The sequence below is a fragment of the Nyctereutes procyonoides genome, unplaced genomic scaffold (genome assembly GCF_905146905.1).
Source record: "Nyctereutes procyonoides isolate TBG_1078 unplaced genomic scaffold, NYPRO_anot_genome, whole genome shotgun sequence".
NCBI lineage: Eukaryota > Metazoa > Chordata > Mammalia > Carnivora > Canidae > Nyctereutes > Nyctereutes procyonoides.
The window spans coordinates 47,116,558-47,141,229 of record NW_026575052.1 but is presented as its reverse complement, the minus strand read 5'-3'; positions in this window follow the sequence as shown (position 1 = coordinate 47,141,229).

Below are 24,672 nucleotides of genomic sequence, written 5' to 3'. Positions count from 1 at the left end.
TTTTATGTGTTCTTATGAATAAGTGCAGTTGTACACACCTCAACATTCCATTATTCATTTCCTCAGATGACTGGGACACCTAGAGACATTGCAATAGTCAGAGACTTGCTTGCTAATGCCTTCCCATGGTTAAAATTAAGTGGAGGTGTACTTAAGCCTCAACATTTTGAAGCTGCTTTGCAGATTCCTGTATAGAAAATGATTCACGGACGCCTGGGTGGCTCACTGGTTGAATGTCTGCCTTCAGCTCAGGTCGTGATCCCAGGGTTCTGGGATGGAGTCTCACATCGGGCTCTCTGCGGGGAACCTGTTTCTCCCTCTGCCAACGTCTCTGCTTCTCTTTGTGTGTCTCTCATGAATAAGTAAATAAAATCTTAAAAAAAGAAAATGATTCAGCTTTTGATGTATATACTAGAGAAATCATTCCCATTATAGTGTGGTGGGAACAGCAAAGGCTGTGAAAAAAGGCTGGGTTGAATCAGGGATCACACTAACTGTGTGATCTCAGGCATATTAACTGAGATATAATAGAAATAACCTCATAGAGATTTTGTGAGGATTTAGTATCATAGGATAGTGAAGCAGTTAGCAGAGTCTGGCACATAGTAGGCATTCGATAATTCGATAATTCAATACTTGTTGGCTATTACTTTTATTACCACTACAAATTGCCACTATTAGTTTGGATGGAATGAAGAGTACAGAACAAGCACCTCTGGCTGAAAATAGGACTTCCTATAATGGTCTATTTACTAATGATTTTAATAGAATATCTTCTCCTTTGTACAACTTTTGTGTTGGACCTGCTTCAAAATAGTGCGGTGTTCCTTTATCTCACTGTGAGGGCAGAGAGTGTGCCTCGGTTTTTGTGCTTTCTCAGTGTACTGCAAAGTGTCTGGTGCATAGTAGGTGCCCAATACAAGTTTGTTTGAATCAGAGACACAACAAATCTAAGTAATTTCTTTTCCATAGTCTTTTGAGACTCAGATGTTTAAAGGGTTGAAAATTCAGTTGTTTTATTTATTTATTTTTAAAGAGTTATTTTTATTTGAGAGAGAGATAGTGAGCAGGGGAAGGGGCAGAGGAAGAGGGAGAGAATCCCAAGCAGACTCCCTGCCAAGAGTGGAGCCCATCACGGGGCTTGATCCCAGGATCCCAAGATCATGACCCTAGCCAAAACCAAGAGTCGGATGCTCAATTGACTGAGCCACCCAGGCACCCTCAGAACTACTTTAAAATAGAACTGGCAAATGCCCACCTACTTTGAAATCTGTTCAATATAGTATCACTGACCACATTCTAAATATTGAAAATACCGTAGAACCAAAAATCTGCAGATTCCAGACAGCTGGATTTAAAAATGATTCCAAATCATCTCAGTTTTCTTTAAGCTAATCCATGTTGTATCTGATTTTAAAAATTTCAGAGATGTAATTTTGCAGATAAAAGACTTGGTCACTTTGTACAATGGATTACCAGGGATATCAAATAACAACATTAAAAAAAGTCTGCCTAAAAATGCATTTCTTACAACTATAATTAATAATACTGTATTGTATATTTGAATTGTATATTGTATATTGTATATTTTCATTTCAAGAAAAAGAAATTTTGTAACTCTGCGGTGATGCATGCTATCTAGACTTATATAGTCATCATTTCACAGTATGTACAAATATCAAATAATTATGTTGTACACTGCAATATGTTATATGTCATTTATTTCTGAAAAAAATGCATTTTCAGTAAACACCTGACAGAGGCAACCAAGTGATTTACTAAATTAAAAGTAGTAGAATGATTGGGGCATCTGTGTGGCTCACTGGGGTAAGTAGTTAAGTGTCTGACTCTTGGTGTTTCATGATTTAGATGGAAGAGTTGAGGACTCTTGAGCTATTTACAAAGAGCGCCACTTAAAAAACCTGCAATCTTGGAGTACCTGAGTGGCTCAATCGGTTAGGCATTGGACTCTTGCTTTGTCTCAGGTCATGATCTCAGGATTGTGAGATGGACCCTCACCTCAGGCCCCACACTCAGTGTGGAGTCTGCTTGAGATTCTCTCTCACTCTCCCTTTGCCCTTCCTCTCACTTGTGCACACACCCTCTATAAAATCTTAAAAAGCATAGTAGAGTGATCTTATTATTTCAAGCTTTTTGCATTTTTTTTAGATTTGAGTGACATAATTATCCCAAAGGAAAACCTATGTTGTCAACAGATGCTTATTCAGAGAATATTAGGACACACTCTCAGGACATTGTTAGAATTGCTCAGAGAAAGGTCAGGATGGCTGGGGTTGGAGGTAAAAACATGGCAATCGAACATACATGAAGGATCTATTCTGGGGGTCTTTCTAACATCATCCCAGACCTAACAGTGGCTTCAGAACATAATTAAATTAATGAGAAATGCAAATAGCTAAACCACCCTTCTTTACTTTTCATGTGATTTCACTTTCTGTACAGCTAGGAAATTTGTCCAATTACCTTTAAATACTGTTTTTTCCCCCTGTGCTCATTCTTTTTCTAGTTCCTTCTCTTATCTGTCCCATCTGGTGAACTCCTACCTGCTCTCTAAAGCCCCACTCAAATGTTACCTCCCCTCTGGAGCCATTCTTTTTTTTTTTTTTTTTTTTGGTTTATTTATTTATTTGTTTGTTTTTTTTATCATTTGTTTATTTATTTATTTATTTATTTATTTATTTATTTATAATAAATTTATTTTTTATTGGTGTTCAATTTGCCAACATACAGAATAACACCCAGTGCTCATCCTGTCAAGTGTCCCCCTCAGTGCCCGTCACCCATTCACCCCCAACCCCCGCCCTCCTCCCCTTCCACCACCCCTAGTTCATTTCCCAGAGTTAGGAGTCTTCATGTTCTGTCTCCCTTTCTGATATTTCCCACACATTTCTTCTCCCTTCCCTTCTATTCCCTTTCACTACTATTTATATTCCCCAAATGAATGAGAACACATAATGTTTGTCCTTCTTCGATTGACTTATTTCACTCAGCATAATACCCTCCAGTTCCATCCACGTTGAAGCAAATGGTGGTATTTGTCGTTTCTAATGGCTGCGTAATATTCCATTGTATATGTAGACCACATCTTCTTTATCCATTCATCTTTTGATGGACACTGAGGCTCCTTCCACAGTTTGGCTATTGTGGACGTTGCTGCTATAAACATCGGGGTGCAGGTGTCCCAGCATTTCATTGCATCTCTATCTTTGGGGTAAATCCTCAACAGTGCAATTGCTGGGTCTCCTTCTCTTTTCACCATTTGGCAGAGTAAGGCCTTCCCTTCTCAGCACTTTGAGTAAACATGCCGTATTGCAAACAGCTTGTACATTTTCTCTCCAGACCAGGGATGAGCAAACTGTGGCCCATGGGCCAAATCTGGCCTGTTGCCTGCTTAGGCAGCATCTGTGAGTTAAGAATGGCTTTTACATTTCCAAACTGTTGGGGAAAAAAAAAAAAAACAAAAGGAAAATAGTATTTCATGCCATGTTAAAAGATGAGATTCAATTATGTATTGCGTGTGGTTGCTTTCATGCTACAATGGCAGAGCTAAGTTATTGTGATAGAGACTATATGTAGCACACAAAGTGTAAGATTTTTACTCTCTGGTCTTTTACAGGAAAATCTGTTGGCACCTGCTCCATGGACAGGGACTGTAATGTTATGTTCATACAGCTGACATGTAGAGCTACCACAGGAGGAGCCCTTCACTCAACAACTCACAGGCAGTAACTTATCTAATCTTCAACAACTCTAAGTTGCTACTTCATTTCCATTTTGCAGATAAGGAAACTGAGGCACAGACATTGAGACCTTCTCCTAAAGTTACACGAGTGTCAGTTTGTAGATATGTGACTCAAATCTGACTGTGTGCCTCCGGGTAAAGCTTGCAGCCAGCCATGGGGTGATCCTGGCCATTGTCACCCGGACCCTGAGGCATGGCAATGCCTGGTGATATTTGCAGAATAAATGATCACATTTCCTTCCTGTGGCCCTCAACTGTATTCCTCTGCTTAGGGGACAGAACTCAAGTACAACTTCCACTAGTTTTACTGCAGAGAGGGAAGGCCATCTTTGGTAGGTGGGTTCATTAACCTCTTCGTGGTATGTGCTGAATATTCCCCATGAGCCAGGCTCTGTGCCAGGGCTGAGATAAGGAAATAGAAGAGCTTGCCTTCTAGAGATAAATCCTTGGCCATGAATATTTGAATAAGGAGACAGGAAGCTCTTTCTGGATCCTATCCAGGGGGTAGCTGAGTAGCAGAAGATTTCAGGTAGTTCACATGAAGGCTTCATGGCAAATGTTCTTCCATTATTGTCATATGGAAGCTTGCACTCGTTGTATTTGTTTTAAGTTTCTGCCCCTCATGGGAAAGATTTGGTGATGAGCTCCCATGGCACAGAGGCGGCTGCTGCCCAAACAGGGGTTGTCTTCTACTTTCTTATAACTTCTTCCCCAACATGTTCAGGAAGGAAGGCCTGCCAGACATTTGTGATTCCCCTATCATTACCTGGGCATTGATTACAACCTGTGGAATACACGGATTTTTTAAAAGACCACATACAACATGACGGTCAATGGGAGGGCAAAGGGTGGGCAACAATGGATACATTTACTAATTAGGTGTGTGACCTAGTCACCTAAAGCACTCCCTGTGTTTCAGTTTCTTTCCCTGGAGAGTGAGGATAATAGTGGCCACCATCTTGCAGGGTTGTTGTATTAAATGAAATAGACACAAGGACATTGGCAGCTGGAGTTCTCAAATATTAACTGCAGCTATGGCCATTACTTGGACATGTGCTGGGCTCCCAGGGGAGTCAGGGGACACATGGGCTGAGCGCTCTGATGCCAGAGTGGATGGTGCCTAGGAGGACAAAGATTTGGAGACTGAGAGGCTTAAGATGAAGCATAAAGAACAGGAAGCCAAGGTTCTGGCCCAGGAGGCTGTGGACCCAAAGGATAAAGAGAACTCTTTACCCCAAATGTTCCAACCCCTTACCTGTACACAGTGACCCTAGCTAAACCCCTCAAAAAGTTTGTGGTGATACCCCAAAAATGGACTCAGAAGCAAGCAGCATTCCTAAATGCTGAGATCCATCCCCTAAAGAAGAAAATCCAGGAGAGAGAGATAGCTGGACTGCCTGGATGCCTCAGAGCCACAGGAGAAGCCGGAGGACTACTGGGAGCTACAGATGAACCTGGAGCTATTGGCCTATGGGAACCAACAAATATGAGATCTGCTGAATGAAGGCTTAGCCTGGGATCTGCACAGCCTTCAGCCCACTGGCCGGAAGGAGGCCCCATCAGCCCTCTGGAAGACCTGGGAGGCTCCGAGGGCACATTGGGGAGACGGAGTCATTCCTGAAGGTGAGCATTCCTTGCTGCGTGCCACCACTGAGGCCAGCCCCTCCTGACTGCTGCCTCCTCTCCTCACTCTGCCACTTTTTCTTCTTTTTAAATCCTTGTATAACCAGGTGTCATGCAAATGTGGTTTCTACTCTGAAAAAACCGCCACCACTACTATCATTGCATCACTAGATTCTAGAAATCTAGCCTTTAAAGGAGTGAGCAGTTAGGCTAAGGAGATATGCTGAGCGTGGAGAGTGTGCAGAGCAGTGCCAGAGTCATTACAGCCATTTCCTAATGTGTTTTTACAGGCACATATTATGCTGAGATCCCTACCTGAAACCCCTCTGGTCTCCAGTATAGAGGGACTGGTCAAAAATCACATCTTTGCACTTTAAGACCATGGGCTCAGGTTGGCACCTCTACTGCCATACTCCTTATAATCCCTCAACAGCCCCTTGCCAATGCTGTCATCCCCAGCTAGTCACAGGCACCACCCATCCACACCTCCACCCGCAGGTTTCCTTGTGCATAGAGCTCTTCCTTAAACACAAAGCCCTCCAACTGTGCGATCTGTAAAATCCCAATGGGGCTTTAAAGATAAACCCTACTGCCCAAAGTATGTGTGCTGTGAATTAGTAGCATTGGCATCACTTGGGGCTTGTTGGAGCTGTAGACTTTCCAGTCTGAAGCCAAAGTCATGAATTAGAATCCACTTTTTAAGAAGATTCCTGGGTAATTTATAAAGGAAGTACAGAGAGGATGAGGAAACTTGGGTGGCCCTATCTGTCTCGTTCCTTCTGAGGGTCAGCAGGTGGCTAACTCACAGGAAAGCATGGATAGTGTTCCTCAGAGGGCTGTGCCTCTCAGAATGCCATCATTTTTTTTTTTTCTGGTTCAAAGAGAGCTCTGGTTCAAATGGAACTTGTGACTGCTCCGCGCTGTCAGTGTCCCTCCTTCCCCCAGTTTATTCAGTTGTAGATATAATACACTTACTGTACACTGGCTGTGAAACTCACTGAACTCCTACACTGCGAGTCCACATGTGCTCATGGGACAGTGTGGATGCTATCTGTGAATGGGGCAACACGCGTGTGCATGTTCCTCCCCTGCTCACACGAATGCTTTAATGTCCTACCATCTTTACTTTATTATGAAATGGATTTCACTTGCAAAAACAAATTAAGAATTTTAAGACAGCAAGAGCGCTTACCAAGTACAAGGCCCTTTTGCATGAAGGCCCTGCATCCAGGTGAGAATGATGATTCTGGTCTGGGGACCACACTTTGAAAAGCCCTGGTTCAGATACTTTCTATAATTTTCCAGTTCACCTTCAATGTATTTACTCAAGGACAGGCAAAATTTTGTTTTTAATTCTGACAGCAAAGGCTTTTATAAACTTCTCAAAAAAAAAAAAAAATCTGATTGCTTTCCAAACAAATTACCCCTCCAAAGTAACATTTGAACGAGCTAAAGGGTAAGAAAATAAGAAACACCCAAGTTGAAATTGTTAATGAATACATAGGACTTTCCAAAAGTGAAGGCCTGAGGCAAAATCTGAATCATATTTTAGTGAATCCAGAAGTTTGGGACAGTTACTGCAAGATACTCAGGTGGATGTAGGATGCCTGGAGTGTTCTGTTTCTAGAATTTCATTTTGGCGGGTTAGCTCCTGACCTGAGTTTATTCCAGCAAAGGGTAAAGGATTTCAACACACATTTGAGAGGCTATTTCCAGAGTTAGAATTCCTCTTATTTCTCATTAATTTTCACTTACTTTTTTAGGTTAATATAATTAGCTCAAGCTATTTTGGTCTTCTTAGCAAGGAAGAATTTCCCTCTTCCTCATGCCACATTTAGTTTTTCTTTGCTGGTATGATTCAAGGATAAAATTTCCAAATCCCTAGGTGAAGCCCCTCAATGCTGAAGCTTATCCCTTCACCTTGACAGATTACTATTTTTACTCCTAGCAAATGGGCACATTTATTTCAGACGTGCACGAGAAGGTTTTCTTTGAAAATGAGCTCCGAGGTGAAACTGGCACTGTGGAGGTGCAAAGTACTATCCCCCATCCTCACAACTACCGTGTGGGTGCCTGGGTACATTACACTTCTTTCTAACACTGTCATTCCGTCCAGCTGAGGTTGGGAGAAATCTATTCAGGGCTTTTCGCTTGTCTTAAGCATCTAGGTGTGAACCCTTAGCAAACTGACTCTTGACCAAGTTGTTTTCTCTTCTCAGGCAAAATTATTTTCCCTCCTCTGCTTCTGCGTTTTGATTTTTGGTTGATTTTGCTAACATGCTGCTTTAATCTATTTTCCATCAACAACTAGGGGCTCAGGAAAAGAAGAAACAAAACATGTTTTCTCACTCTCTGATCATGACTGAAGATCATGACTTGTATTATTATGGGGGCTTTTATTATTCTTGACTGGTTAGGAGTTGACCTGAAATTTGCATCTAAATTTGCATGACCTTGGGTACCCTGTATCATCTCTAAGCTTCAGTTTTGTTAAAAGCAACTTAGGAACACCATCACTTACCTTAGAACATATGTTCTTTTTTTTTTTTAAAGATTTATTTATTTATGATAGACATAAAGAGAGAGAGAGGCAGAGACACAGGAGGAGGGAGAAGCAGGCCCATGCTGGGAGCCTGACGTGGGACTGGATCCCGGGACTCCAGGATTGCGCCCTGGGCCAAAGGCAGATGCTAAATGGCTAAGCCACCCAGGGATCCCAGAACATATGTTCTTAAACACTGGATACTGGAATGCCTGCATGGCTCAGTGGTTGAGCGCCTGCCTTTGGCTCAGGGTGTGACCCCGGATTTCTGGGTTCGAGTCCCACATTGGGCTCCCTGCATGGAGCCTGCTTCTTCTTCTGCCTGTGTCTCTGCCTTTCTCTCTGTGTGTCTCAAATGAATAAATAAAATCTTTTAAAAAAAAGAAAAAAACACTGGATACCTGTTAAAATGCAGATTTTGGGCTCTACCCTCAGAGTCTGATTACATCGATAGGCCAGAGACATTTACTGTTTGCTGAAGAAGTGTCGTTTGGCAATGTCAATGGCTGGGAGCACAGGCGACATGTGTCACTCCTTTGCCAAAGATTTTTGGAGCTGGTACATGTCCATCTCAGCTCCCCACTCCCTTTGCTAGGCGACCCTCAAGTCACGTGTGCCAGTTGCATAGCCACATAATAGAAACAGCCTATACCTCTGGGTCACTGCTTGGAATGGAGAGGTCCTAGAGAGTTCCTAGAACCATGATAGACTTGGAGTAAAAACTAACATTTTTTTTTATGTTAAACAACATATTTGGAGGCGGGCCTTCTTCTGCAGCATTAACTAGCTTATAACAAATCCAGAATTTGACACTGAAAGTGGGGTGCTGCTGTAATAAAACCCTAAAGTCTACAGCGCTGGCTCACCTGCAGGGTGGCAAGCAAGGAGGAAACTGAAAATGAAATTAGAAATGTGAGATTAGGTTAGTCTGTGGCAAAAACCCTTGTTAAACAATCACCCATGATAACCTGGTAGGGAGACCACATGAGTACTGAGCCAGCAGCTTGAGGGGGAATGTTTCAGAAAACAGAACATCGATAATACATATTGATCACTATTGGCTGCAACCAGCGAAGTGCTATAAAAGAGAAATACAGAAAAAAGAGAGAAATGCTCTAGAGTGAATTGGCAGTAAAGGAAAGGCAACAGAGCCCAGAAATGTGATGCTTCGAGACGTTGGAAAACCCACTGCAACTTACCACAAACTGTGAGAAAGAGGATATAAAACGGCTGTGTATAACGAAGTTCCAAAAACACAGATGATCCAAATGACTCAGGGCACAGATCAAATTTAGTGTGTGGCTATTCAGTTGGAATGGACCAACAAAGAAATAGGGCCTTTTTGAGAAGCATGTCTCAAACAAGATGTGTGCATGGGGTTTCTTGGCACATAGGGCTGACTGTAAACAGATACACTGGAATTCTATTCAATCTTTGAAGATTTTTGTCTAAAAGTCAAGAGACCTAAAATGACCCCTATCCCTTAAGCTCCCTTGATTAGAAAGCCCTTAAGGAGGGCATACACCACAATACCCATTTTGAATGCTATAAAGGAAAATCAAATAAGAGTAAGAACTTCTCAGAGGGTAAACCAGTACTTTAGATAGGAATAGACAAGAGACTTCCTCTGTCCTCCCTGAAAACGTTAGAGTCTAGTCAAGAAACCTCTTTTACATGACTGCAGGGAGCCACCATACCTAAGAAGACTTCAGAGTTGCAACCAACCAATAACTGTGGTGAGTCTCTTTTGTTCCCTTTTGCCAACTGTGGTTAACATGTCCCTCTTCCAACATTCTAAACTGGGAGTGTCTATGGGAGAGTGGCAGGTGACTTGCCTTTATAAGTCATAGTTCTCCAGTCCAAGAGGAGCCACATATGGACCAGGTAGTGACCACTGGCTATCACCCAGAAATCCTAGACTTAGAGCTCAACATGTCTACTGGGTGGGGATTTGGGTTGTCTTTCTTAGGGAGGGACTGAGTATGTTCTCTGTGTAGGAAAAAGGAGCAAAGGATGGAAAGTGTTGTAGATGTTTATTGTCCATTCTGTTTTTCTGTCCATTTGTATTTCTCAGCACCTTGTAGGAAGGTGGGTCCCTGTATAAGCTATGGCAGTGGGATACCAGGCCAAGAGTAGTGGAGTTGTGCAAATTCTCCATGCTCCCTTGTTAAGAGAAGGAAATCAGAAAATATCAGCTGATTAGATGCTGGGTCACTACTTGAAAATAACTACTACGGAGAATCATCAAACCTGCAGCCAACTTTATGTGATGGAGGAACAAATCTTGGTTTTGCCAAGTCACTGAGATTTTGAGGTCAATGATCCTCATCAATATGATATATCTGGGATAAAGTCCAGGAATCTGTATTTTTAATAAGCATACTAGATAATTCTAACCTAGATGACCTAGAGACTTGACTTTAAGAAACACTGCCTTTGATGATTGCCATTAGCTAAATTGTCTAAAAGGACCTTTCTTAGAATATTTATGTATTTGTTGCTTTCATGCATGATGATTAGAGCTTAAATGGAAATATGACCTACTGTTTAGGCTACTAGTGTACATAATAGCCCTGTCAGGAAGGCCATATAAGGACAATACAAGTGGCTGGGGACATCCCTTCAATGGCTGCCCACTGGGCTGTTTCCCAGGACCTGCTGCCTCAGCTCTTTTCCAGATGGGAGGGGCACAAAGAACTCCGACCTCTCCACTGCCTCCTGGCCAAATGCACCCCCTGAGGGAGGCGAGTCCTACTTCTGAGCACAATCACTCTCATGCTTTCTGCCCTAATACTTGCTCTTGTCAGTTTGGAACCTGTGTATACTCTGAAATGGAGAAGAGTAGAGCATCTCCACAATCTCTTCCAGAGTTTGTTCCAACGGACTCTGATGGATCTTCTTACTTCTAGGTCTATTCCATCTACAGCAGACATCATTCTTTTAAAGTCTCTTTAATCATATCAACTGAAAACTTAGGCTCAATTACCTGCACTACTATATACTCCCTGGGAGATATTTGATGAGCCCTTGATCCCTACTGTGTATTCACCTGTAAGGGTAGAGCAACAGTGCCTTCATGACAGGGTCATTGTTACAGTTACAAGAGACAGAGCATGGGAGCACAGTGCATGGCGCACAGTCAGTGGTCAACTTTAGTTATTAGCATCAGGTTGTATTCTTCTCAATGTAATCTTGAATTTTAGCCTTTTCATGCCATGCCCTAAGTATTAGAGGTGCTTAATCTAAAGTCATTGCCAGAGTGTCTGCCTCTCTGAGATATGATGGAAAGCCTTCCCAAATACTTTATACCACTCCATAACTAACTTCATTTACATTGAACTGCAGAAATCCTTATCCTTAAAAAATTAAACATCGATACTGAGTTTGGTGGTAATTATAGGTTAACCAGTTAGATGAGCCTTTTTATAATGCGTAGAATAATACCTGGGACCTTATAAAGAACATTCCTCCCATCAAAATTATTGAAAAACTATCTTGAAAAACAGCCAGCTTACTCTGGGTTCTGGAGATAAGGGGCAGGGGAAAGGGCTGTATCTTGAGTTTACATAAGGTTGTGCATTTTTCTGCTCAACATACATTTATGGACATTTTAGTGAAGGAGAGGACCTTCAGTGTTATTTAGCCTAACCACCTACAAGACACAATCTATTTTGTCAATGCTATTAACACTTTGATAGGGCAGCCACTCTTCTGGGAGCTATTTCTGCCTATTAGGAAGCATTTAAATGTGTTGAACCTAATCAGGCTTCACTGTAACTTCTACCCATCACTTGAGTCCTGCACCTGCCTCACCTCTAGCATCTACATCCATGGAATTAGAATCTGTTCTTACCAAATGTAAAGACAACCACAAGGAAGCACTGCTTTGAAGGGTGGAGCTTTCCCTACCTGAGCCCTTTTCAAAGCTCTGTCCTGATGAATCAAATAGTCCAGCAGCCAAGACAGAATTTTATAAGAGCTCATATCCTTTACTTGCTTTCCTTGGACACTATAGAAAGGATTCATGCCTTAAAGAAATTCTTCCTTTTGCCTGTCCTCTTCCCTTGCCCACCTCATCTGCTTTGGTACATTGTTCTTTCAAAAAAGAAGAGAGAAAAACAGACAAAGAGACAAAAAGACCTCTTCTAGGACAGCCCGGGTGGCTCAGTGGTTTAGTGTCACCTTTGACCCAGGGTGTGATTCTGGAGACCTGGAATCGAGTCCCACGTCAGGCGCTCCCTGCATGGAGCCTGCCTCTCCCTCCCTCTGCCTGTGTCTCTGCCTTTCCCTCTCTCTCTGTGTCTCTCATGAATAAATAAATAAAATCTTTAAAAAAAAGACCTCTTCTTGGGGGATGTTCAAATAAGTAAATCAACAAATAAACAAAGTAAAGGTTTATTTAAAGCCATGTCCACAATAAAAATAGAATACATGAGGTGTCCCCATTTATGCAAAAAGTATAAGAATTACAAAAATGATGGCCTATAAATTAACAAAAAAATAAATAAAGCTACCCATTCCTCAACCCTATCCTGAACATCTTTTCACCTTTTTTGCCCACCTTTCTGCCAGTTCTGAATATTGGAGCCCTGAAAATTAGAAAGGGAAACTCTTTGGAGTTTATCAAAGGTGGGGAGGAAAACTGGGTGGGCAGAATGAGAATCATTTTGAGTAGGCAGAGAAGAGTGGGAACACATCCCCATTTGTGTCCATTACATCAGTGAAAGCACTTAAGGACAGCACTATAACCACATTGACGTAACCATAGCCATAGGGAATTTCTGGCAGACATGTGATTCTGTTTCTCAGTAGAACACTTTAAAGCAGTGTTCATTGGTACATTCATTCACCCACCCAAATATTTTTGAGTGCTTTTTATGTACAAGGCACTGCCTTTGTAAGTTAATGGTAATGCCACCAATTACATGGTAGTTCCTAAGATTGTTAATGACCCCTTCACCTCCACAATAAAGATGATCAGTAGAGCCCTACCAAGTGTCCAATGCTGTATCACATCTTAAGCTTCAAACATCCATCCACCTATCTGTCTATCTACCTACCTACCTACCTGCCTATTATCCATCTATCACTACTGGAAAGCCTCAAATAGGAGGCAATCCAAGAAAAGAAAGTTAAAAAACTTTAAGATTTAAAAAAATAGATGTTAGACCATGGTAGATAGTTCTGTTATTTGAATAAGAAATAATTAAAAGTCCTATACAAATTCTGGTATGGCTCTATAAAACAACATACATAACCAGAGCTAAACTCCCTTAACCTGCACCAAATATCTGATTTGTTGGACTGTCCCCTGTTGAGGATCCACATCTTAACATATCTTTTATTTCATTCCTAATCAGTACCCAGCACACAGCACAATGTGAAACACATAGGAGATTCTTACTTCTCAGTAACTTCAGAGCTAGAGGTGGCTTTGGAGACCAACACAGACCAACCCCTCAATTTCTGTATATCAGGACACTGGAACCTACTTGGACCATTAGAATAGCTTCTTAACTGACTGTTAAGCCTTGATCTTCACCAAACTCTAAAGAGCTACAGTACCTCTTTTTACTGGGCCAGTGGCTGCCTATCTGTCAAGTTTCATCTGCGTGGCCTGACTTGACCCAACTCTATCCAACCTCCAAACAAAAGCAGATCTCCCTCCTAATGCTTAATCAAAGCACATTTTCCACTACTTATAATTAAACTTTAACTTTTGCAAATAATTTTATAACACCTATCTCCTAATCAAGCTGTAAGTGCCATAAGAACAAGACCTAGTCCTTATTCATCACTATATTCCCCAGAGCCTAGCATAGTCCTGGCATATTGAAGCTCAGGGAATATTTGTTCAAGAAATAAATGATTGGAAGCCACACACAAGACCTTTCTTTTTAAGACACAAATCTGATTATGTCTTTCTTCTGTCTAAATTCCCTTTTTTATTTCCCCATTTTTTAAAACAGTGAAGGAAAAAATGTCTGAGAATGCCTGAATAGAGCCATTACAAGTGGCTTCTCTAAGCTGCTTAGTTGCTTTCAGACCATCATTTTTCTGTTTGTGCTGTATCCTCTGTGGAATGCTCTGCTTGCCACTCCTGACCAAGCAGGTAAGCATCTACTTATCCTTTACCTTCTTGGTCAAGTCCAGGCTCCCCAGGTGAGGGGTGGCTGGCTGGTTGTTGATGCTCTCATAGCACTTTGTATTTGCAGAACAGCAAGAAGGTGGATATGCAAATGGCATACTCTCTTTCCCCAAACCTGTCTCTGAATTCTGTCTCCCCTAATACATTGTGAATAATGGAGGGGCAGTGGGCTAGAAGCAGCCTGTGGTTATTCCAACACCTGCCATGGGTGGCTCTTCTTTGCTTTTCCTTTCTTCCAGATCTCCGTCTCCTCATATCTTCTTGGACTGTCTTCTGGTCTCTGTCTTTCTCAGGGTCCTCTTTCTCAAATTTCACTTCTGTTATGTCAGGTGAAATGATTTAGCTCCTTTTTTCTTCTTCTTTGGAAATAGGACCCCTAAGGAAAGGGGCAGCACATCACACTTAAAGAGTCCTAGCAAGGTATTTTCCAGAATAAAAAGCTATCTTCCATAAAGTAGATACTGCTACTCCCTTAGCATGCAAAAAGATGGTCAAGTTTCTGGCTTCAAATTTTAACCTTTCCTTCCTCTTACAGAAATTTTAGAACTAAAGCAAAACAAATGTTTCATATAGCCATTTCACTTGGACATCTCAAATTCTCAGCAGATTCACTAAGAGTGGCCACTCATTTACAGATGAAGACCACTTTTGAAATTGATATAAAGAAAGGTATCATTAGGGAAGGAGGTGTTCTTAGAAATGGCTCTACAGAGTTTAAACTCCAATTCCTCATAATGTGTTCAGACCAATGGTCTTAAAGTATTCACCAAAGGTGATCATCTTAGAAGGCCTACACTCACTGACAAGGAAAGAAAACAATCCCCCGATTAAGACCAAGCTGTTATACTTGATGATTCACTAGTTTCACCTCCCGTTTGTGAACTTTCCCATTGTCAGGGAGGCCAGAAGCTCAGATCATCAACCTTTGTCCTTAGAGAATAAGGTTGTACATTTCCCCAGTTGTTTCTAGGCAAAATTGAAACACGTGACTGGATATTTTGGAAATTTGTTTCCTTCTGACCACCACCTACCTTCTACCCCTCAAAGCAGAAAACTTGACTATAGCCTCTTTTCATGATGCCTATCCTTTCCTTTGTCATGTTCAAAGGATGTAAAGTAGAATCAAGGGAGAAAACAGGCACAGAGAATAAGGTCAGACAGATATAGCATGGATCAATTATACTAAACAAACTCCCCCTCCTGAGTTTTTACTAATTCAGTTGCATTTAGATCTGGTGATTTTTTTTCCCTGAAATAAAACCGTTAAGAGAAAAATGACATAACATTTAATAAAACTCCTGAACACATGGAAGATATTTAAAAAAAAAAAGGTAGAAATGGATAATACCTCACATTTATAAGACTCTGCATATTTTAAAGATTCTTTTATACACATGAAGGACTGAATCTCACATTTTGTGAAAAGAAAGCAGGGAGGCTAGTTTTAGTCCATTTTATAAATAAGCAAACATTTTCAGGGTCCAAGGTCATGCGATAAATAAGAAAATCCTCTCTGTGGCAGTTAGGGTTATGAAAAAAATGGTTAACAAATTCTAGATAATTTTTTTAACTAGCCTATTTTAAATTCAATCCAGAAAAATCAGTGATAAAGTCAGTGGAAAAAGAGAAAAAGGCCATTTCTTTTTCCCTTGAAATGAATTAAATTTAACTGTGGTCATCAGAATCCGAATATGCAAAATCTGAAATTAGCCAATACTAGAAACTCTTCATATCAATTTGAATTTGTAGGACTTAAACAGTGAAACACGTATTTTGCACTTTTAGAATCACGTACCAATTTTAATCTGCACATCACTGGCATTTATGTTGCACTTAAACACTTTCACAATCATTACTGTATTTAATCTCCCTTTTTTTCGTAGCTGACAAATCAGCTTTCATGAAGAGATTTCTGGATAGGCAAAAAAAAAAAAAACCCTCAAAAAACAAACAAACAAACAAAAACTTAGTATCAAGAAGGACTCAGATTAACAGTAGACTTATTACCCAATTAAGGGCAAATGAACAATGTATAGGAGACAGACTTAGCTATGAAGACAAAGCATTTCAAATGAACTGTATTATATTCATCTATGAATTAGCTAGTTGATAATGATCTTGTTACAGGTAGGTATGATATATACTTTTCAGCATTCTATATATGACCCAGTGACTTATGAGAAATCACTTTCCTAAAAGAAAGTGAATAACATAGTTATGCCTGTATTACACACACACACACACACAGTCTACTCAACCTCCAACTAAATTAAGATTTTCCATTTCTCCTTTCAACTTCAACTCTACCTAAAATTTCAACCTATTCACCACCTCAGTTACTGAGTCCCAAACCTGACTGAAGATCAGCTTTCTCTGTATACACAAGTCATGACAGCTGGAATCTGCTGTGGGTCTCTGCTAATGGATCCCCTATTTAGATGGAGGGCAACTGGAGACAGGGCATGTTTAGCAGGGGGCCCCCAGCTCTCCCCTGCCTATCGTGGTTGATCAAAGCTCCACTTGCCAACCTTCCAGGCTCGGAGCCAATCTTGTATTTTTAGATTAATCAAGAGGCAATCTGAGGTTGGAATTTTAACAATGTGATTTTTTCCCCCTCAAAGAATAATTTTATTGAGAGCTGGTTCTAGGTGTTTTCAATCATTTAAATTAATCTATTTTATCAACTTCAACTAATTATTTGTTTAATGAATTTCTTCAATTTTTAAAATTATGCCCACTGCAATATGCTTCTGGGAATGAATACAGAAAATGAATACATTAATTATAATAAAACATTCAGGGAGCAGAACAAAAGAGAAGACAGTAACATATGTGAATCAACATCTAACATACACATATATAGATACGGTGCCTTTTTCCTATGTAAAGCGCACCTCCATACCCTCTGACACCTGCCTATGGGGAGGTGGCTCCACTTAGGACATTTTGGTGAAAAGAGAAAAGAAAATGGTGGTCCCGTGGGGGAAGTACTCCTGCTCTCCTCACTGCCCTGTGCTGTTGCATCTGCTATGCTCTGAAATGCCTGAAGCTCACCTCTGAGACCATTTTTAGATTCATGCCATGAAGGAGACACACATTAATTATAGGTTGGAAAGGGACTGGAATGCTGTGGTGGCACATTCCATTTTAACAGAAATGGTCTGAGTGCAGGCACTCTGAGTGTTTACCCTCATGTATGTTGCTACTGTTGAGTGCTCTTTTTCTCCATGTTGTGCTTTTCTTAGTTTTGCTTTTGCTGTTGCATTTAATTCACACTACTATGAGACCTTAAAATCACAATGAGTGAACATGATGATAACATATTATATGAAAAGGAAGATATTTATGAAGATATTTTAAAGTATGTATCTTATATGGTAGAGTCTTAATTGCAATCCAATTTGATGAAGGTAGGATCTCACTTCTTGATCCATGACTAGACCAGTCAGTCTAGTCTGACTTAACTGGGAAGATAACTTGCTTTGGATACAAGAGAGAACTCTTTTTCTCTTTGAATGACATCTTTTACTTTCCGATGTTCTATTTAATTTTGGGTATAGTTATCTGTGATTTTCACATTCTTTGTCAAATATCTCCAAAACCAAATAGGTTCACCTTAAATATTATAGAATTTTAAATTTGATCTCAACATCTGTGTTCAGCACAGCAGCAACACTGCAACTTTTATTGTTATTTAATAGGGCTTTCACAACTTCTATTAGCGATGTGCTAATGAGACCTTAAAGGGGTATGTAGTCAAGGCTTATATAAGCAGAGCTTCCTTGGCAACCAACATTTTTTTTTTCTAATATAAGAAGACTGGTCAATTTTCTACTCCACTGATGTTTGCCATTACAATAATGAAGTAGGTTACATTTTCTTTGTAACAAGATGACTAATTTGGTTATTGGCTTTCCATTTCAATTCCATCTTCTATTTAAATTAGTTGAAAATTCAGGTTCTGTATTTGTCTTCTACATGTGCAGGGTCAGATATAAAAGTTATTTATTCCATTTGGCTTCAACATTAATATCTAAGGAATTTTTGTCTTGTCATGTTTTCCTCCGACTTTTACAGGCTCACTATTCAAATAAGATGATCAACTGTGATTACTGCATATAATGCTGCTCAATTCAAAGAGAAATTGTGGATATATCTCAAAACTAATTTTAATGTGGGATCATCTAGATAGAAAAAAGCTGAGAAAGCTTGAGAGAAAAATGTCATCTTTGTGTGTGGGAGTCTTTCTCTTGAGACCAGACTCTTCATTTTAGAGAGAATTTTTTTCACGCCAGTTCACTTTGTGGTAGATGGGATAGTGGAGGACTTCAAAATGCCTATGCAGATGACATTTTGATTATTTGGACTAGTATAGAGTTTTCTCAAGTTTGGTCTTGTTACTCTCATTGTTGATGACTCTTTGAAGACAAAAGCCATATTTCATACATCATTGCACATCTAGCAAAAAGCCCTTCACCAAATATATTTATTTATTTTTTATTTTTTATTTACGATAGTCATACAGAGAGAGAGCGAGGCAGAGACACAGGCAGAGGGAGAAGCAGGCTCCATGCACCAGGAGCCCGACGTGGGATTCGATCCCGGGTCTCCAGGATCGCGCCCTGGGCCAAAGGCAGGCGCCAAACCGCTGCGCCACCCAGGGATCCCACCCTTCACCAAATAGATAAACAACAAATGTCTCTGTAGATAAAGCATTAAGAGATGTTTGAACAAGTGAGAAGTAGGACATGAGCTAAGAGTTCCCAAGGACATTTCTGTACTGAACCTAAATGGCCATCTACTCGAGTTTCTTGGTATGCATCCACTACCTTATTCCTTGGCTTAACATTTCTGCCTTTGAAGTCACCAAAAAAAGTAAGACATGGCTGCTCAAGAGGATTCATCCCACATACAATGAATTATGTTGCACTAGTGATGATCCATTGGTAGTAGAGAGAAGGGAACTCAGGCTATTCCTTGGCACAGTGAAAAAGAGGAACACAATGGTCATCTCTGGTTTGACAGTCAGGATAGTCTTTTCTGATTGGTAGTATAATCTTTCTCCCAGATTCACCCCTCATTCTTCTTTCAAAGCCCAGATTATCTTTCTTCTCAGAGGCCTCTACAGATCCCCAGCCTCAAACTAGAATTAGTCACTCTTCCATCGCTGTTCACATAGCACATTATTATGGCCTTCATTTCATATTTCTCACTGTCTTGCCTATCTACCTACTTACCTGCCTACTTGCTTACCCACCTATATATTTCCCTAGACCAGTTGCTCTTGGGGGACAGGGAATATCTTTTTCTGATCCCACTTTTCAGACTTCACATGCCCAATATGGATGGGCTTTGCTTATAGAACATGCTTCATAAATGATAAAGGAAACTGAGCAGTAGGCTAATTGATGAAAGGTCACCCAAGATAACTGCAGTGATTAAGGGACTAATAGTATTTAAGAGGAGTGGAATCTTGTATCAATATGGAGTGACTCGGATCTCCAGCAATGGAATCAAGTGTATGGGATTCCACACGCTGTCAATGGCACAAGCTCATTCTTGAATTTTTGCCAGTCAAGAGGAGATTAACTGCACCCTGAGTCATCCAGTGCTCTAAGTGTCACTCTACCTTGTGCTCTGTCACCATGGAGGGGATGAACTGGGCGATCAGTTAACACTTGACCAAACTCGAGGAAACAAAATTAGAAAAAGCAGACATTTAAAAAGATCAGTGTTCTGCAATTCACAGCTGTGTGACTTGGCCAAGTTACTTTACTTCTATAAGACTTAATTTCTTCTTCCTATGTAAAATGGAGATAATGTATCTACCCTATGGGCTGGAATTAAATGAGATTATTGAGGCAAAAATGCTTAATTAACATAGCACAGTAAAATTATTTAAAGATTTGATGTACTTATTTAAATGACCAACTATATATTTTATGGATATATTTGGTTTTCACCCACAGTTTTTGAAAATGCTTTAGAGCCATAAAAATAAAATAGGTGCCTTGTTCTTAATGAAGATCTTTTACACCCCACTCAAGGGCAAGGGCTGGTCACCTTGTGGACCAAGCATGATTACAGCATTGGAACTTTCAGTTCCAACCTTTAACCTCTGGCCAGTGGAGAGGGTTTGGAGGTTGAATCAGTGAATGGTCAATGATATGGTCAATTATGACTATGTAACAAAACCCCCATAAAAACCCAAGAGGATGGCTTCTTGATCTCTTTTTGGAGACCTTCCACATTTGAGGAACTAGAATGCTTTTATGTGTCACCATGCCAGGCCCCAAGCTTCACAGGGACAGGTGTTTCTTTGCTTGGGATCTAACCCTATGTATCTCCTCTGGATCTCTTAACCTGGCTGATGATTTGTTATATACTTTAATAAACTGATAAATCTAAGTGTTTCCCTGAGTTCTGTAAGCCACTGTAGCAAATCAATCAAATCTAAGGACTGGGTTGTTGGAACTTCCAATCTGTAGTAGCCAGTTGGAAGCACAGGCTGCAGCCCAGGGATTGTGATTGGCAATCTTAAATGACTGTGTCCTTCACCTCTGGAATCTGATGTGGTTTCTGGGTAGTGTCAGAACTGACTTGAATTCTGAGATATCTGGCTGATGTCTGAGAATTGCTGGTTTGGGGTGGGGGGGACCCACTTCCATTACTTCCATTTTGCTGAAATTGGGTCTGGGATCCCTAAATGACACAGTATGCTCCAATAACATGAGCATAATTATAACGATGATTGTATGTACTGTTTTCCCTTCTTTGCCATTTCTTTTCCATTCTTTACTGCATATGAATGGAAGAACTGTATGCTGGTGGAAAATGTGCCTTAAATTACTATTAACCAGCTAACTCTTAAAAAGAAAGCGGATTTTGACACACTTTGCAGAATGGCTGGATTGAGAACTGAGGTCCTGTGACTTATTTAGCTTTCCAAAAAGGATGCGTTTACTGATCTACACCACCTAAAGTGGTTGACATAATTGTTCTAAATCATGAATCCTTCAATTCATTGATGCATGAGTCAATGAAGGTGAGATAAATGCCTTTGGATGTACATTTTAAAGTGTCCTGATTTTTATATTCCTCCCCACTCCCTAACCTAACCCTTAAATATTAGGCATCTAGACAACAGCCTAAACCAAAAACTCAAAGTTACTTTTTAGGACCCTTTCCAATCATTTCCACCTCTGTTTACAAAGAAGACACTGAAGCCCAAAAGGTTAAGTGATGTAACCATAGCAACCAAGCTAATCAATGGTCAAATTGGTACCAAGATAATTCTAGTTGCTCCAGAGATGGATGAGAAAGCAATTTTCCTCAGAGAGGCTAAGGCCTCACTGTGCTCACTTAGCTGGGTTGATTCCCATATAATGCTAATGAGCATATGGAAAAAAATAAAAGGAGCTAAGAGTTACTGAATACTGAAGTCCCAAACACAGTGCCGAGCACTTCATATGAATCATCCCTAATCCTCACAACAACGGTGTGGGGTAGGTGCTGTTAGTAACCTCACTTGCCAGATAAAGAAATAGACAAGGTATTTGACAGTCTGTCCAAGGTCACCCAACTTACAAGGACTGGAGGGTAAGATTTAAATTCAGGTTTTCCCCAACTCCTGTGTCCATATTGTGAGCCAATATTGACACTGCTTCTCTTAGTCATTTAGCATTGACGAATTGTTTCCTGACTGCATTTTATACTGACTGATGCAGCTTTTTGGAGAAATGGGAATGGGGTGGAGGTAGATGGAAGAGGTAAAGAGTGGAGGTAAGATGAGGAAGGAATGGCCTGCCCAGTCAGTCATTTTACATCTTCTATATTTTTCTTTCCTACTGTGTGCCAGGCACCACACTAGGTGCTGGCCAGAGCTGTGAAGATTATTAACTTTCTGACTCTCATAAGGCTGAATGCTTCAAGAATCCTGCACCCACTTCTCACAGCAAACTGAATGTGTGTGACCACTTGAGAAAATGTGGGTACCAGGCTGTCGCATTACCTGCAGCTTTCTAAGATAAGATGATAGGAGATAAGAACACCCTCACAGCTGTAAAGACCCAAGAGAATGTCCAGGAAAGTAGGCAACCATTTCTCTTTAAGGCAATATTGAGGCCCATGTCTTGACTTACGGTATACATTATGTACCATATATGCCCCTTGGTGTGAAGTGGATCATATTGCAGCCCCAAAGTTATGTGTAACCATAGTGAAGCAGCAGGCATAACACTGCTGTTGGCTGGTAGCTTTTTAATAACAGATTGGCTGCCTCCTGGCAGGGTTCTGAATGCACGGCAGGGCAGAGTTAGCCCCTCTTGTTTTCTGTCACCGAGGGTGGGGGCGGCCCTAAGGTGCCGGGCGGCCTCTCTTCCTTGTAGTTCTCATACACTTCCACACGCGGTCCTGGGACTCATTTCTGCCCTCTTCCTCTCCACGCCAGTGTTGGCTTCCCTAAGAGCCAGTGACGGTGAGTCAGTCATGAAGCCTTTTAGGACAGGGAAGCCTGGGAACACCTGCAGATTCCCCAGATGTGTTCAGTGATCGTGACTCACTGCATCTTCCTGCCCCCATAGAACAAACTTCCGAGTATTTCTCCTCAACATCTCTCTCCATCAAACTAAAATGACAGATTAAAATAGAAAAAAAGTTCTGAGTAAAGGATAAAAAGTTTCATAATGGGATTTGAAAGCCTGGGCAATCATGTCATTAGAAAAAAAAAAATTGGCTGCCATACAGCTAGCTCAAATGACACCAGGCACACTGCCTAGTGAACCTCAGATGGATTGGCATTCGGGTCTGCCTGGGCCTGATTTTTGGAGCCTCTGTACAGCAGGCAATCTGAGGTGGGCATGCAAACTACAGGGACACCGAGGCACGCGGCGATGAACCTGACTGGAGCTCAAGCCCGGGGACCGCGGGAGGTGGTCTTTCCCCGCAGCCAGAATTTCTGCGTGGGCTCATGCCCGCAAGTCCTCCTCCCCCAGGGAGACGGCAGCAGGCCCAAGCATGGCACAGGCCACGCGGGGAACAGATGTCCGCCTCACACAGCTGAAGCAACTGGGCTTTCCAGAGGTGGCGAGGGAACAGCGAGGGGGAAGGAAGCTCGGAAACTGCGCACCGCCAGCCCCCGGGATGAGGAGCAAAATACAGGCCTGCGCCATCCACCAGGAGCTCCCTGGTTCAAGACCCAGACGGAGGGTCAGACGCAGGAGGCCTCCTCCACCAGGTCGCTCTCTGGCCCGGCCCCTTCGGCCAGCCTGTAACTGGACTCCTTAACGCTTGTTTACATTTACACATTCACACTCTCTCCTGACTCACATCCTTTGTTTCCTTCACAAACTTTGAGCCTCCTAGCAACTCCTGACATCCACCTTTCCCCAGGTTCACCTTTTCCCTGAATCGACCCCATCAACCCGGGAGGCGGCCAAGGGTTTGTGCCTGGCCCTTGAGTCAGCTGAATCTACAGATGCCTGCACCCACGCCAAGTGCATCTTTATCATACTTGTGGTCCATCTGCTCTTTGTTCGTCAGCCTGTGTGCACATGTAAGGTGACTCGGCTCTCTCACTCGAGTTACACTCATGAACAGTGTCCTATGTCACCACCTAGGGTGAGCCAAGAAAATTACTTAGAGGGAATCAGGAACACCTTTGCTCACGCCACAAAAACCAGGGCGCCTTCTTTAAAAATGCTCCTCGACTTGGAAAACTTAGTAGGTGAGAATTCAGATTCAGGGATGCAAATTAATTCACATGTGTAGCTTTTGAAGAACTCACCAAGCTGAAGAAGTCGAGCCCACCTCCTCAGAGATGTTTTGGAAATGGGAGGGGGGTTTGTACATTGAAAACAATAAACTATTGATGAAAATATTGAAGACTTAATAGACATCCATGTCTATGAATGGGAAGACTTAATATGGCTAAGATGGCAACACTCTTCAAAGTGATCCATGGATTTAATGCAATGCCCATCAAAACCCCAATATTTTTTGTTCTCATCATTGCAAAAATAGAAAAGCCAATTCTGAAATTCATATTTAATTACAAGGAACCCAGAACAGCCAAAACAATATGCGGAGGGGGGACCCAAATTCACAGACCTCACATTTTCCACTTTCAAAACTTATTACAAATCTATAGTGATCTTAAACATATTTAAATTTATTCCTATTTTCTTCCTCCCATGCTATTGTCAATAGAATTAGTCTGTTAATTTCATTTTGGGGTTGTTTATGGCTAGTGTACAAAAACACTATTTTGTGTATTTTGTGTATTTTGTGTTTTGATGGAGTGTCTTTCAACTTTGGTGAATTCATTTATTTGCTCTAACAGTTTTGTGATTCTTCAGGTTTGGATACATTAAAAATCATGCCATTTGTGAGTAGAGAAAAAAAAAAAAGGAAATGGGAGGGAGGGCATTTTTTGCTAGTTCCAAGGACTGAGGTAATGGGACTGACATTTACCTGGGGGTGGGGGGCGGACAGGGAAGCTAGATCTCAGGTAGTCTTACACAACCGAGAACTATCCTGCCAGACACCCCTGCAGCCTAAAACCAACTCTTGTAGACGTGATCATGAAATGCTTTTATG